The following is a 15372-nucleotide window of genomic DNA, read 5'->3' on the forward strand; positions in this document are numbered from 1 at the left end:
GTAACGGGTGGCTGCACATGGGCGGGGGCGTCACTTTCTCTGGTTGTGGCTGAGGAAATGCTGGATGCCTGTTTGTTCTTTGAGTTCTAATCAGGAGAAGCTTTAAGGACATTTAGGGCAGGATCTAAGAAACTCAAAGGTGAGATCCTATGGGACTATGAAGGTGTTTCTACCTCTGTGTTCTTATCCTAATGGAGCCGGGGAAAGGTAAGTCCAAGGCAGTGAAGCTCCTGACTCTGCTGGCATCACACGTGGAGGCTGGTGCTAGCTAGTGAGAAACTGAGTCAGGGGTATGGAGGGGAGTTCATTCTGTGGCCACCTTTGCTTGGATCCCTGGGATCCCCTGCATGGTTTTCAATCAGGAGCCTTGTTTCTGTTATAGTAAAGACACAGGTGTTGGGCCAGATCCTTACCCACAATGTTGATCTTTTCCAAGAAATGAATTTTATTTTATCAGTTGTTATATTTGATATCTATTGTGTCTTTCCTCAGAAAGGTATATGGAACATTTTACGTCTAATAATACTGGACTACTAAAGAAAACAAACACGAAGGGGTCAACAGGAGCTAGGAATTGTCAGAACCCAGCTCAGCAATCCTCAGGGAAATGACAAGCACTGCTCTGGGTGAATGAGGTCCCTGGTAGTTTAGACCAGGGCTCGGCAAACTTGTTCTGGAAAGGGACAGTCAGTAAGTATCTTAGGCTTTGGAGGCCATATACAGTGTCTGTAGTATATTCTTAAAAAATGCTTTTTTACAATGCTTTGAAATTTTAAAAATTATTCTTAGCTCACAGTAGATCTGTGGACTTGTTTTGTCACCCTGATTTGCACTTCTCAGCTCTCTGGGGGCTTCCCCCCTTACCTGCTGGGGACTCAGGCCTCATGTGCGCCCCTTTCAAAGAGAGCTCAACAACACGTTGATTCCACATTCAAGGCCTGTCTCGTTTTTAGTGTCATCATGGAAGGACATAAACAGTCTTTATTGCAGCCCAAAGAACCATAGATCTTTGAGGACAGCAGGTGTTTTAGGGAGTTGTGTGTCTCTGCTTTCTGGGGAAGGTGGGTAGAAGTGCCCTTGCCCACCGTGCTGAGAATCTTAACAGTCAGCTCAAAGCAAAGCTGGAAAGAGTTAAAAATAGGTTGTCTACTCCCCCACACCAAAAACAAAACAAAACCCAAACCCTACATAATCTATATTCCTCAAGCTGGAGAATTCAAGGGTTACTGTGGCTGTTACCAAATGCTCACAAGGAACATTCTGGAAGGTCAGTGAAGCCCATGGGCAGCTACGTGAAGTAGCCGTACAGGGTTTGAGTGGCCCCACTGAGGGGCTGAGCCCAAGGGAGGTTTCCCAAGGCCTGGCCTGAGAGTAATGACAGGTGCAGACTCTGTGCTAAGAACCTGTTTGCTGCTCTGGTCTTGTGGACAAATAATTTTCAACATCTTTATCCTACTAATAGGCTGATAATGGTAATGACTGAGATATTAGGAGAAAGGAAATACAGTGTCGGAGAGCCCAGTTGTCACCTGTGGTATGGGAAAGAATGGAGTCAGGCATGATTTGGTGACCAGCTGTGATTGTCCGGTTCGGCCACACACAGGGCTGGCAGGGAGGGAGGGCTTTTGTTCCCTGTTGCCAGGGCTGCGTGTGTGTGTGTCAGGGGGGGAAGGTGGGCGGTCTCCCCATGAGTAGCATTGCTCACTGTATTAGGAAATGCCTTTCTCAGAGTGACAGGTGTTTTAATGCGCTTTTAATAAAGTGCATTAAAAGCCACTGCAACAGAGGAAATGACTCAGCCTCATAGGTAGAAAAGAAAATGTCCAAGTTGATAAAAAGAGCACAAAGCCAGAACCTGCTGGTGGTGGCAGGGCGGGCACAGGGAACGGGAGGAGAAGAAAGGCTTCAGGAGGAAAGTGGGAGGAAGCAAAAGAGCGCTCAGTCATGCTGCATAGAGCAGGTCCACAAAGAATATGGGGCCAGGAGGGACATTTTTGATTTCCTCTTCTGTAGCCTAAGATGACTGGGCTTGATTTCTGGGGCCCTTGATTCGGAACAAAATGCTGTAGGAGAGATGATCATGCCTGAAACAGGAAGAGTCCTGTTCAAATTCTAACCCATCAGGGGCTGGCTCAGAACCTTTGACCTTCATGAAGACTGCTGGGACCACCCCAGACTACAGTGGCCATTCTCTTTTCTGAGTGCCGCTAGTACAGAATATCTGTAACTGCACTGTCCAACATGGGCATTCAATGGCGATTTAAATTCAAATGAATTCAAATCAAATAAAATTAAAAATGCTGATTCTCAGTTGTACCAGCCTCATGTCAAATATCCGACAGACACATGTAGCTAGTGGTTACCGTAATTGAACAGCACGGACCACAGAACATTTTCATTGTCACAGAAAGGTCTATTGGACAGGCTGGTCTAGAACCTTCAGTTGTCTTTGGACATATCTCCTGTCTTTGCAGCCTGCTTATGTAGAGTGGGTATGTAAATCCAACGGCCCTATCTCTGACCTGGGTCTTGGGTCCGTGCTCACTTGAGTCTGAATCCCAGCTTAGGAGCTGTGGGCTTTGGCAATAGTCAGGTTCCCTAAGCCTCTATGTGCTTCTCTGTGAAGTTGAGATAATCATCCTGACCTTTCATGACTGCTGTGAGAATTGGTAATGAAGCAGTAAAGTACGGACAGCTTCGTGCCCCATGTTTGATAGCTCTATACAGGAGTGTGCTCATGAATTTCCCACTGTCTGCTGGGGAGTGCCCATCTCCCCATTTTGGGCAGGGCACGGTGCAAGATTCCTAGAGTGACATTCTGCAGCCACTCCCCATGAGAGCAAGCAGATACGACTTGTCTGGTTCTGTCAACAGGCCGTGCCCACAGGTGGCCCAGGTCTGAGCAGTGACCAATGCCATCTTCTCACACAGGCAAGCTTTGAAGATCCCGGGCATGGTAATGAGCGCCACTACCTCTGCCCAACCATCTGTTTCTAGCAACAATGTGAGCAAAGCATTGCCACAGACAGCGTGGCCCCTGGTTACCTGGCGCTCTTACCAGAATGCTGGGGAAGGCTGCTTCTCCGTCGGAACTGAACAGGTATTTTAAGAAAAAAAGTTGAGAGCCAAAGTACTCATAAGGTCCTGATTTAGATGTACAATTTTAATAGCATTCATGAATCTGCCTCTAATTTATTGGGTAGGGAATCGAGCTGGAGAGAGCCAAGGGCAGGTTCACTCCAGGACATTGCTCAGTTTCCCTTAAGAGGCCCGGTACACAATGGCTATTATTTGTGCTGGTTGAATATAGTGGTGCCTGCTCTCAGAAGTCTTAAATATAGGGGCCTATGGTTTCTGGGCTCACTCCCTTCCTATTTGTGATGACGTCAGCAGCAGCAGTGTGCTTAACAGAGACAGTGGATCAGGGTTCCCTCTATGCTTGGAAGGGTGATCACACAGGGACTTGAACATTTGGGGTGCAGTGTGTGTCCTGGTCGTGGGAGTACTGGTGGCAAGGTCACAGGCAGGAGTTAATTGGGTGCCTGTTGTAAAGTGCACCCAAATTGCCACTTGTGATGTCACAGGGCTTCTCATACTGTCGAGCGTGCTGTTGGAACCCCTGGCTTTAGATGCCATTAGAGTAAGGCTGTGGATTCAGGCACTGGAGCTGGAATTACTTCCATTCTGGTTGTATTCCCTGCTGGGGATGTGGGGGTGCTTTGCCCCTCAGATGCCCACTTCCTCACCTATGAAATAGACCTTCAATTAAATTTATCACTTCCATTGCGCAAATTCAATAATTGCAAGAAATTTCAAGAATAGAAATTCACAAAAACTTCCGCCCCATTGCACAAATACCTTAACTTCCCTTAATAAGTGCTCTGTGTTTGCAAAGTTCCATGTCATGTTTTAACTCTTTTTCTTCTCTCTCTACCCTGTTCCTCCCTCTCTTTCCCTCTCCCTCTCTCTGAAAACTGGGGGCCCAGAACAACCAGTTTGTGGGCCAGGGGAAGCCTAGGGTGCCCATTATAAAATGGCAGTGCTGTCTGTGACTGGTGTGACAACAGCTGAGTGACATGCTCTTCCTATGACAGCTGCTATTTTAAGGATATTGCTTTTTACATTTTGCATTTTTTAAAAATGGCATTCTTCCTCTGCCCCCCAAAGACCTAATTTTGGTAGAAATTTCTGATACCTATATTTTTTTAACCTCCAGAACTGTAGGAACAAGACTGACCTCTGGGCTCCAAGTTTTTTTTTTTTTTTTTTGCAGTTGTTCCAGCTCTCTGTGAATTTTTAAGGTTGTTTTCTTAGCCTGACACTGCTGATTTAATCTGAAGCCTGGAAACATTTTTTTTGGGGGGGCGGGCGAATAACACTTGAAATTGTTTATTCAGATGACCTATTAAGAGAAATTTAACTTTGAATAAATTTGATCCACAGAAAATTAAGTTAGCTAAATGTAATATTGAGGGTGGTGGACAACTGTAGCAGAAATGAATTCTTTGTAATATTTATTTGTACACTCTGCAGAATTTTATTGGTACACTTCATAGTCTGTTTCCAGAAAAATCTATTATCTTTGGGTTTTCAGTTCTTTGGTATTTTAAGGAAATGAGCTTTTCCTCAGAGTGCCTCTTTCAAATAAACTGTGGAAGAAGGAAAATATTTAAAATGATGGCCTTTGGTACGGGCTTCACTGTGAGACTGCTGGATTTCCTTCCGGTAAAGGATCATCTCACTCAGACTTCCTGGCTTAGTTGGGCCTAAGGCGTCTGCAGGTAAGGACACTCGTCCTGTGTTGCAGGACCAAGGTGAGGCTAGCAGGGCACTGGTCCTAAGGGGATGTGCCAGGAGTGTTTACCAGATCAGGTGTTTACTGGAATGGCCAGAAACCAGAAAATCTAGGAGTTAAATACGAATTGCAATAGAGGAAGGAAGCCCTGAGTACATATAAGAGAAGCCATATGAGGGTAGGTTCCAGGGGTGAGTGTGGCCCATGCACGAGAACTGGAGCCCAGATGCAGATCAGCAAGCAGAGCAAAGTGGTTCAGGGCGCTGGCTGTGAACAAAGGGGATCTCACTATTCTGGGGTTTAAACCATAACATCGGGGTTGGCTGGTTTTAAAATCACAGGGCTGGGCATGACCAATCCACAAAGCATGAAAGGGCCAACTTTCTCATCTTTTACATGAAAAAAACAAGATCCAGAGGGGATCAACAACTGCCCAAGGTCTAAGGGCTTGTCAGAAGCAAACTAGGACCACAAAACTCCCACATAGTACTCTATACGTATTAATAATTGAATAGAAAACCTGATGTTCACACGATCTAGAGTAGAAACCTAATTAGTGCTACAAGTCTAATGTTAGATTTTCTAATAGCTACATTACAAAAGAAGGAAACAGGTGAAATTAATTTTGATAATTTATTTAACCAAATATTTTTCAAAATATTAGCAATGACAGATTGCAATCACCTCAGTGTGGTTATTGCTGGGTTTGAACCCAGGAAAGAACTAAATTTAAAGTCTTAAGATCCATGCATATGTTATTTTACTAGCTCACATAACTTTCACTGACTTCTCTCTGCAGTTGTAATTCTCATGATGATTCAGATAATAGCTGTTGACATTCTTAAGTGGAACAAATCAGAAACTAATCTGATCTCCTTTTTGATTTGTATCACAGGCTTTACTGACTTAGTTAGATAGGGTAATAGAAGCTGCTGTAACAAATAAGTTGTCCAGATTCAGGGATTTAACACAAGAGAAGTTTATTTCTTTCTCATGTAAAATACTACTCTGTCGTTGGCCTTGTTGCAAGAAGTGGTCCATGGACTCTGGATCCTTCCATCTGGAGGCTTTCCCATCCTCACCTTGGTTTCCAAGGTCTCTGTGCTTCTTTGCATTAAGGGGAATGAGCTGGAGGATTGTGGGCAGGTAGCAGGGTTTTATGGGTGAGATGCTCACTTCTGCTCACATTCCACTGGCCAGAGCTCAGTCACATGACAGCTTCTAACCACAAGGGAGGCTGGGACGTGTATTAATACATTAGCAAAATGTGGAAAGAAGAAGAGAAAACAGCTTTGGTGAACAGCTAGCTAGTCTTTGCTACATTAACTTCCCCCAAACTTGTTTTTTTTTGAAAAAAAAAAAATTTCCCAACTTTCCTTTATGCTTATCTTATTACAAAAGCAAAATACTCCCACCGTGGAAAAACCAAAATCCAAATGTATGTCTTCCAAGCCTGGCTTTAGCTCTTGGCTTAATCTTCACAATTCTTGCTTGATCATGGTGACACAATCTGATTCTCTTTTCACTGTGGGAGTTTCATCAGTGAGGTAGAAATTGTCCCCTTTGTGCCTATTTGAAAATTGCATCTTTTCTTTGGAAATACAAGAACCCTGGGGAAAGTAATGAGTGTTTTTGTGTAGATGAAGTCATGGGCAATCAATCACATGGAAAGAGCCTGAGTTGTGGGGTAAAATCCTAAATCCCAAGTCTGTCACCTTCGACCTGTGTGATGCAGGTGAGTTTCCTAAATTCTTTGCATCTCTTTTGCACCCTGTATAAAATGCAAATTAAGATGCCTTCATCACAGAGTTGTGGTGACCATTTAGTGAAGTGAGCTTTGTAGAGCGGCTGGGCTTAGTATGTGCCCACAGCGTGTGCTGAGTAAATTGTAGCTACGTTATCTTTGTTACCAGAAGGACAATGGAGGGTGGACTGATGGCAGTCAGTGACAAGGACTTTACTACTGTCAGGCATATTAGAACATTGTGGGATGATTCAGATTGTTGTAAGGATGCGTAAGTTATGTAGTGTAGTTCAGTAGCAATGCAACATGAGAATCGGGCTGTGTGAAGGAGACATACGGAGGTATACTAGGAAGCTTCTGATTAATGGATTTTTCTGGCCTGAAAGGCCACTATGATGATCAACAGGATGAAGGAGGGAGAAGAAGATTTTCTGCTTCATACTATGGAGGAGTTGAAAAATCTCGGGCAGTGAGAGGAAAGGGACAGACGCGATTCATTTCTTCCAGCTACGATATCCTTTCAGGATGTTTTTATCGAGGCATTCTTTTAAAGCCTGTGCTTTGAAGGCAGCCCAGGCAGCTTAATCCAGTGAGTGATGCCTGGAATCTTCCTGAAACACAGGTAGAGGATGATAAATGCAGAAGTTTAGTGGACCTGTTGGCAAAACACTTTAGACATTTCCAAGCTTTTTCACATTCATTAGCTCATTGGAACACATTTGATCCTTGGAACAAATACCTCAAGGTCAGGAACCACTGTGTTATGATGCTCAGTTGGTAGATTAGTTAGTGTGAGACCAAGACAAGTTGAGTTAAAGAATTGAGAATTCAGTCATAAATGTGAAAACAAGCCCAGGGGTTACTGCTTCTAGTGGATTCCAGTGGTTTCCAAACCCTTTTCCTTTGAGCCACAGCTCAACAAATAAGAACCTTTGGGCAAATTGGGCTTGTTGACTGTGGAAATTTTCACCCCCAAGGTGTAGGTATTAGGAGATGGGGCCTTTGCGAGGTGATTAGGTCATGAGGGTAGAGCCCTCAGGGATGGGATTAGTGCTCTTATAAAAGAGGCCTGAGAGTGGCCCCTCAGCCCTTCCACTATGCGAGGACATAGCAAACAGGCACCATCTCTGATCCAGGATGTGCACCCTCACCAGACACCGAGTCTACCAGCACTTTGATCTTGGACTTCCCAACCTCCAGAACTGTGAGAAATACATTTCTGTTGTTTATGAGCCACCCAGACTGTGGTATCTGTTATGACAGCCTGAGGGGACAAAGACACCAGGTGAGCCCTGCAGCCCGAGACCCACCTCGTGCACTGGCTGCCTCTGTACAGCCGGCTGTGGGGAGGACGGGGTGGATGGCTGGACCTGCCAGCCCGCGGGGACCATCAGCAAGCCGGCTAACAAACAAACAAAGGCAGCGCATCAGCCGAATCTGAGATACCAAATCTCTCTTGCTGCAGGTTCCACATTCATTCAGCGCTTATCATGAGTCATAGGAACATTCCTCATTATACCTCATCTCGGGGGGCCGTGGGTTTTCTTTCTAAGTTCTCTTCCCCTGAGGAACACCAGGATGGCATGTCAACCTAGCTGTATTTTAAAATCTCTGTATATTAAAGTTGGGAAGGGATGTTCCTGCCTTGTCCTGCCTATGGACCTAATCTTGCCATCTGGTTCTTTGCTGCCTTGGTGCTTGCCTCTCCCGCCCACTCAGCAGCTGGGCTGGCCACGCGCAGGGCTGAGGTGCCGTGGGATGAAGACAGGGCCATGGGGCACTGACCCTTCTCCCCTCCAGCCACTCTCTGACCTTAGCGTGACACTCCTAGGCCTGGGGGGACGCTGGGGCTTCAGGGTAGGATGAGCCCCAGGGAGGCCCAGCCTCTCTCCGCAAAGGCTCACCCCGGAGTCTCCAGGCCTGACCCATTTCTCAACGGGCTCCAGGAAAAGGGGCAGCCTGGCTGAGGGCTACGGGAGTTGGGGGGTCTCAGCTACCCCACTGGCTGTGCTTTGCCCAGAGGCTCCAAGCATGGGCTGCATGTGGCCAGTGGACTGACGGCCACCCCTCCAGTTTGTGTGCCCTGGGGTAGCCCCACCTAGGCCCGGGACAGGGCTCACATTGCGCCTCAGAGAGTCAGTCTAAATAAGTACATGTCCAGGTTAACACATGGGCCCTTCTGAGGCTCCTGATAGTGTTAATCCCATTTCATTTGGCTGAAATTTCTATAATAGAACAATAAAATCCCTGAATTAAAGATTAGCAGCCTTTTTTAGAATCCAACTCAGAACAAAATGGATCTGGGCTCAGCCCAGTGGCTGATTATCCATCCCTGTCAGGGCCTTTGTACCAGGAGCGCAGCCCGGGCTCCGCAGCCCTGAGCCTGCAGCCGGACCTCGGGGCTCCCCTGGCGTCCACACTCCTGGGGTCAGGGACACGGGTTTGAGACAAGAAAGACAACAAGCTGCATACCTCTGGCACAGGCCATTCTGCAGGGAGCAAGGGACTGGGCCCCAAGAGTAGGCTGGACTCATTTAAGCTTCTGTCGCCTCAGTCGCTAAGTGGACAGTCAGAGCACCTGCACCGCACCCACTGTCGGAAGCCTTCAGACAAGGAGTGCTCACGGTCATGAAGTACTGCTGGGCCCAGCTCTGGCGGGGAGGTGGGGGGAGGGACCTGGACCAGCCATGTAACCTCCCAGAGCCTTGGTTTCCACCCCTGGGAAGTGGGGACAATTCAAGGCACAAACACAAAGAGGCAGTGGAACGAGGTGCCAGCACACAGCCAAAGCTCAGCTGTGCGTGGAACATTTCCCGGCACCCACTCTGTGTGGGGCCCCAGGGGTCTCAGAAACAGGGTCTCAGTTTGTCACACTTGGGAGACTGTGATTAGTATTCACGCCGTTGATTCCTTCCTCTGCTTTTTAGAGCATGGGAGTTTTCGATGACAGGAGGAGAGTAAAACGAATCTGACAGGTACTAATACTATAAAAACCCAGGTGGAAAGTAAAAATAGTCCTAGTTGTGACAGCACAGGAGCCCGGCACATGAACAGCCTGTCAGTATCAAAGGAAGCCTCCCCGTGGAGCTTTTCCTGGGGAATGGGAATTCCACGTATGCTGAAATCTTGTTGATTTGCCCTGGGCAAACCCGTAGAAAATCCCCAAGGATGGGGGTGTTGGTCTTCAGACTGAGTGTGCAGGTTGGGGTACAGGATGGGTCACCACGGATGCAGGAGATGGACTGAGGGGCATGAGCAGGTGGGAAAGAAGAGGGCTCGCTCTGCATTTGATTCTGACCTGTTTGTCTTAGTCCATCCGGGCTGCTAAAACAAAGTATCACAGACTGAATGTCTTCCAAACAACAGAAATGTGTTTCTCACAGTTCTGGAGGCATCGGCAGAGTCAGTGTCTTGCAAGGGTTTTCTGGTTCTTAGATGGCGCTTTTTCTCTCTAACCTCACACCGAGGAAGGGGCAAAGGAGTTCTCTGGGGTCTCCTGTATAGGGACATTGATCCCATTCCTAATCACTTCCCCAAAGGCCCACCTCTTCATACCTCGGGGGTTAGGATTGTAACGTATGAACTTTGGGGGAACATAAACATGCAGACCATAGCATCCTTGCGTCATTGTTGAGGTAGGATCTGGCCTTTGGATGACGGGCTAAGAAACCACCGTCCTTCCATATTCCAGAAACACAGAGTTTCCCCACTGCCCGATCCATTTTAACCACAAACACTGGGCCAATTTATTAAAGTGAATTATTTAATACTGAATTTAAAGGAAGGAAAGTTTAACACAGCTGTTCTTCCCCCTCTGGCAGCTGCTCGTATCCACTGACCCTGGCTTCATGCAGGACGTTGGTCCCTTTGCCGAATCCTTTGTGTTTCTGGCTCAGGAAGGGATGTTTCCTTTAAGGGTGCCCAGGCCACATGGTGCCTGGTGGCTCTGCTTAGTGGTTCCCAGGGGGACAGAGTCTTTCAGTCGTTCCCGTTATAAATCCAGAATTAGTGTCCTATGGATGCCACAATTTCGCATGCTGTTTATTTAAAATTTTGCATCCTCTCTCTCCCCATTCAGTCTTGAGAATCTTGCATTTAGGTCCAGTTGTCTGTCCCTTGATATGCTTGAGGGACTGGTACTAGGATAATCCCCGCACACACACACCAGAATGGGTGCACACAGTCAAGCTCCGGATATAAAACGGTGTAGTGCTTACGTATAACCTGCACACATCCCCCGGCAGATTTAAATCATCGCTAGTTTACTTACAGTACCTAACACAATGTCTACACATCACTTTAGTCACTGTAGTACTCGGCATGTGGCAAATTCAAGTTTTGGTTTTTGGAATTTTGTGGAATTTTGTTTTGTAGATATTTTTGATCCACAGTTGGTTGAATCCATGGATATGGAGGGTCAACTGTACTTTTTTTTTTTTTGCCTCAGCATTTTATTATGAACATGTGCAAACATACAGAAAAATAGAATTTTACAGTCAACCCTATAGACCCAGCACCTAGCTTCTATAATTTACATTTTATTATACTGGCTTTATCACATGTTTATCGACCTATCCAACCCTGTATTCATCCTTCAATCCATCACATCTTAGTAGTAATTTGTAGAAATCAAAACAGTCCCTCTCACACATATCATTAGCTCCTGCATATTATTAGTTAAAGTTTATTATTTCTTTATGCTTTTTCATTTTGAGTTACATTTATATACTGTGAAGTGCATAAGTTTTAAATGTACCGTCAGTGCTTTCTGACATATGAATTAACCTGTACACCCAACCACTCTCAAGGTATAGGACATTCCATCATCCCAGAAAGTTTTCTGATGCCCCTTTTCAGGAATCCTCAGCCCGGCACACCCCACACAACCCGTCTTCTGATTTCTATCACTATAGATTAGTTTATGCCTGTTCTAGAACTTTACGTGCATGAATCTTACAATATGTGATTTTTGATGTAGGTCATCTTAGCATACTGTTTTTGAGATTCATCCATGTTTTTGTGTGTCATCACATTCTTGACTACACATACACACACATAGATACACGTCTATACATGTGGATGACACATACAGTATGGAGAAACTTTCTGGGTAAAGGTTAATTTTTTGGGTGTGTTTCTCTCCAGGAAATGCCGTGTAGATTTTGGTCACTTTTCTTAGATTTAGATATCTATTTTAGGTCAACTTTCAAAGAGACTTTTGTGATGTCTGGAAACTTAGAGCTTTGGTTGACCAGGGAAGGTAACCTAACGAGGGCCAGTTATCCCTAATACCCACTCTCACTTCCCTCCAAAGTAGAACCAGTCACTGGACTCAGAATTCTTTTTTTTTTTTTTTTTTTTGGAGACAGAGTCTCGCTCGGTTGCCCGGGCTAGAGTGCCGAGGCATCAGCCTAGCTCACAGCAACCTCAAACCCCTGGGCTTAAGCAATCCTTCTGCCTCAGCCTCCCGAATAGCTGGGACTATAGGCATGCGCCACCATGCCCAGCTAATTTTTTCTATATATTTTTAGTTGTCCAGATAATTTATTTCTATTTTTAGTAGAGATGGGGTCTCACTCTTGCTCAGGCTGGACACGAACCCCTGAGCTCAAACAATCCACCCGCCTCGGCCTCCCAAGTGCTAGGATTACAGGCGTGAGCCACCGCGCCCGGCCATGGACTCAGAATTCTTATGGGAAGGGAGGAGGAAGGAGGGATGAAGTGTCCCTAGTCCTTAAGGCCTTAAAACCAGTCACACCTTTCAAGGGTAATGCTGCACATTCAGCTGTAACAACAAGTGAGAGGAAAGAAGTTGAGAATTTGGAGGAAATGGTCTGACCTGTTGAGTACATAGCCATGTTGTCCTGCTATGGGAGCTGCTTCCAGCAGCCCGGAGGCCTCCTCTTTACAAACACAGCATCAGAGAGAGAGAAAAACCCATTCTTTCTTCAAGCACGTTTATTGGGAAATAGATGGCTGGTTAGGTAAGAAGACCAGGCCCTCTGCATCTAGACAGGGTTGCATGTGGTAGGGTCTTTGGAAAGCATAAGATTCTCCTTTTCCCAAACAAACTCTGTCCCAGCAGAACCCTTTGTTGGTACGGGTCCTCATTTGGTTCTTTTTTGTTAGTTCCTGACACAGCAGTTGACTTTGAGTAGGTCACTGAGATGTGTGAATGACATGAACAACAGCAGCACGCCCTTGGTGACCATGAATATATTGCCCATCGAATACCTTAACTAAGTTTGGTTCCCCCAGAAGCAGATGCTCAGACAAGGACGTGAGTGTGTGTTGTTTATTTAGGAGTTGATTCCGGAAACACCTGTAGAGGATGGGGAAGTGAGACTGGGAAGGAGACACAGGGTAGCAGCTGGTACGTGGTATGTCATCCCCAGTCACCACTGTGGGCAGCTCGGCTTAGTCTCCCCAGGGAACCCCAGGATACAGTGTGGAACACACACCTCGGAGTTCTCCCACCAAGAAGGAGGGAGCTGGGTAAATACACCGACTCCTGTCAGTCGCGGTTTGGGGGCTACTCCAAGGGGTGTCAATGCCCTGGCGCATCCCACCTGCCCCTCGAACAGGTAAAGCAGTGCCTGTGACAAGGGACAGCCCTCTGGAGGTCAGGAGTACAGGAGGTCAGGACTCAACAGGTCAGGAGTACAGGAGCTGGAGGTTGAAAGTTGGGTCACTGTGCACCAAAGAGCTGAGGGTGAGGAGCGGTGAGTCAGGCACCGACAGCGGTTGCTAAACTCCTACTTCCTGCAACAACGTGGCTTCAACGCTGCTGAATAGGTTGGAAATCTCAGCCTGAGCCAGAAGACCACGTAACTGCTTTTCCTCCGTGTTTATGTGTGTTCATCTTGCTAAGCGCAGGCACTCAGACTCACCCCATTATTTTTCACTGCCTCATAATGTGTGTTTTTACAAGTGCAGGTGGCTCACTGCGCCGGCCTGCCACAAGCCGTGGCTCAGCTGAGTCAGCTGAGCCGAGGGCGCCTTCAGGCCTGGCTCTGTGAGAGTGAGGTGCTTTCCTGGAAAACATTCCTTCCTTCCTCATTCATCTTTTACTGCCTCCGTCCATGCTCCGGACTTCTAGGTACCCCAGAGAAGCTCAAACCAGGTCAAAATCGAGAAAAGGAAACCAATAAGAAAATCCTGCTTGAGCTCCTTCTGCAAGAAAATAGAGGCTCGCTCACAAGGGTTCCCTTCCCCAGGGAAGATCTTTTTATGTTGCAATCAACTAAAGTAAAGGAGTTATTTCTAGAAGTGTTGCTGGGGCCTGGGGCCTGGAACATATGCAAGCTCGGAGAGAAGACTCCATTTGAGCCCTGGATAAAAGCTGGGAGATGAGGTGTCACCACACAAGTGCAGCCTGTCCTGTGGGCTTTGGCATGTGTGTTCTTTTAGGGGCACACACTGGCTTTTCCAGCTCCAGAGTCAAAAGCAAATGTATCTGTATCTTCAGGCAACTGTTAATCCCTCACCGGGCTCTACTTTATGGGAAATGGAATCCATATGTCACACAAAATTATTTTTCAAAGTGACTTGATATGCTTAAAATTAGGAACCCTGTGGTCCTGGCATTCTGGTCCTCCATGATTTTGCATTTCCAGAGCCCCCGGATGTGGGACACATCCAACTTGGTGATGCTCTTCAGCCCAAAGCCTGGCACAGTGGGGCGAAGTCACATGCTGGAAGGTGATGTGTAGGTCCTGCAATGGTGATGGAGTGCAGTTTCTAGAGGAAAAATTGTACCTGTGGTCTTTTAAAATATGCCACAAGTGCTTTGATATTTCTCTCAATGTGAAATGACTCTCATTGCCTTTCACTTGAAAATGCCTGACCTTTGTGACTAACATTCTATCTAGCAGCTAGAATGCAGCAGAAGTTATGTGCCTTTCAAAGCTGCATCGTAAAAGGCAATACAGCTCTCTCTTGTGGGATGATTCCTCTTGGAACCTGGCTGCCACACTGGCAGGAAGCCCAGGCGTCATGCTCCAGTTGGCAGCCCTAGTTGAGGTCCTAGCTGATAGCCAATGTCACCAACTCGATGTGCAAGTGAATATACCTCCTAGATGACCCCAGCCCCAGTCCTCATCTGACTGCAACTGAATGAGAGACCTTGAGTGAGAACTACCTGAGCCCAGTCACCTCCCGAACGAGGAGACGTAATAACAATAAACAATTGCTGCTATGTTGTGCTGCCAATTTGGGTTGTTTGTTATGCAGCCATGGTGACTGATACACATATACACTCACTGTCACACTGCCAAAGAACCTCTGGGGCCCATAAAGGATCTCTACTGTCCATCACTCACTTCCTTCATCCAGCGCAGTGACTGACTGACTTCTTGCTTCCCAGGAAATCAGTGTCTGGGGAGAAAAGATGAGGAGCAGCGTCTCTCTCTGATTGCCAGAGTCTCCAGCTTGCTGCCAAGTTTTGTGACCTAGGGGCAGCCAGGAGGTTTCCAGCTATTTCACCCTTAGGAGGTTGGGGATTGAAGGCCTGTTTGGTGTCTGGCTGTGAGCCATGGGGGCAGTAGCTGCCATCTTTCTCCCTCCAGATGAGATCACTGCAGTGGTGACAGCTGTGGGAAATGGCTCTCTCTGTTGTCCTCATGCCTTGGGCCCTTGGGTGAACTGCATACCTAACTTGCTTTTGGGCTGTGGCCCCCACAACCAAGCCTCTGGCCTCAGGAAGTGGTCGGTTGCAGGGTACATGGCAGTGTGGCTCCAGTGTCCCTTCCAATGCTTTGGTCCTGAGGAGGGAAGGTCCCTGTGTGCCCAACCAGGAATCTTTTCTCTTACTTCCTCCCCTCTGCCTCTCCCT

General features: G+C 46.8%; 1 protein-coding gene across 2 annotated transcripts in view; it reads left to right on the forward strand.

Moving 5' to 3' along the window:
- Nucleotides 1–15372, forward strand: part of SLC24A3 (solute carrier family 24 member 3) — a 457347-nt gene that overhangs the window by 66544 nt on the left and 375431 nt on the right. The gene's annotated exons all lie outside the window — the stretch shown is intronic.

Source organism: Lemur catta, chromosome 17 (genome assembly GCF_020740605.2).
Source record: "Lemur catta isolate mLemCat1 chromosome 17, mLemCat1.pri, whole genome shotgun sequence".
Taxonomy (NCBI): Eukaryota; Metazoa; Chordata; class Mammalia; order Primates; family Lemuridae; genus Lemur; species Lemur catta.